The sequence below is a fragment of the Orcinus orca genome, chromosome 1, assembly GCF_937001465.1.
Source record: "Orcinus orca chromosome 1, mOrcOrc1.1, whole genome shotgun sequence".
In the NCBI taxonomy this organism is placed as follows: domain Eukaryota; kingdom Metazoa; phylum Chordata; class Mammalia; order Artiodactyla; family Delphinidae; genus Orcinus; species Orcinus orca.
Genome location: NC_064559.1, coordinates 184,716,370 through 184,717,321, shown reverse-complemented (window position 1 = coordinate 184,717,321; position 952 = coordinate 184,716,370). Strand labels below are relative to the sequence as shown.

General features: G+C 45.9%; 1 non-coding gene across 1 annotated transcript; it reads left to right on the top strand.

The window, feature by feature from the left end:
* The first annotated feature begins 325 nt into the window (after positions 1–325).
* LOC117200219 (U6 spliceosomal RNA) lies at positions 326–432 on the top strand. The gene has a single exon (XR_004481700.1). It is a non-coding gene; the product is annotated as a U6 spliceosomal RNA (small nuclear RNA).
* The last annotated feature ends 520 nt before the right edge of the window (positions 433–952 follow it).

The following is a 952-nucleotide window of genomic DNA, read 5'->3' as shown; positions in this document are numbered from 1 at the left end:
AAGCAACCCAGCTAAAAATCACCCCCTTGTGTGTGAGTTTAGTTACTAAAAGGAGAGAGTTAGAAGGACTTTAAGGAGGCTGGTAGTATTTTATTTATTGACCTGAGAGCTGGTTTGATGTTTTAAAAATTCATCAAGCAATTGGGCATTATTGTTTACTAGGTACAGAATTTCAGTTTTGCAAGATGAAAAGAATTCCTGAATTGGACGGTTGTGATGGTTGCAGAACAATGCAAATGTACTTAATACCATTTGTACACTTAAAATGGTAAAGTGGTAAATTTTATATTATGTGTGTTTTATCACAATTTATAAAACCCATTGAGTGCTCGCTTCGGCGGCACATATACTAAAATTGGAATGATACAGAGAAGATTAGCATGGCCCCTGTGCAAGGATGACACGCAAATTTGTGAAGCGTTCCATATTTTAAAAACACAAAACAAAACAAAACAAAATCCCATTGAGTTGGACTTCCCTAGTGGTCCAGTGGGTAAAACTCCACACTCCTAATGCAGGGGGCCTGGGTTCAATCCCTGGTTGGGGAACCAGATACTGCATGCAAGCCACAGATAAGAGTCTGCATGCCGCAACTAAGAAGTCTGCGGGGCTTCCCTGGTGGCGCAGTGGTTGAGAGTCCGCCTGCCGATGCAGGGCACATGGGTTCGTGCCCCGGTCCGGGAGGATCCCACGTGCCGCGGAGCGGCTGGGCCCGTGAGCCATGGCCGCTGAGCCTGCGCGTCTGGAGCCTGTGCTCCGCAACGGGAGAGGCCACAACACTGAGAGGACCGCGTACCGTACCGCAAAAAAAAAAAAAAAAAAAAAAAAAAAAAAAAGAAGTCTGCGTGCCGCAACAAAGAGTCCACATGCCACAACTATGAGCCCACATGCCTCAACTAAAAGATCCCACGTGCTGCAATTCAAGATCCTGCATGCCGCAATGAAGATCCCA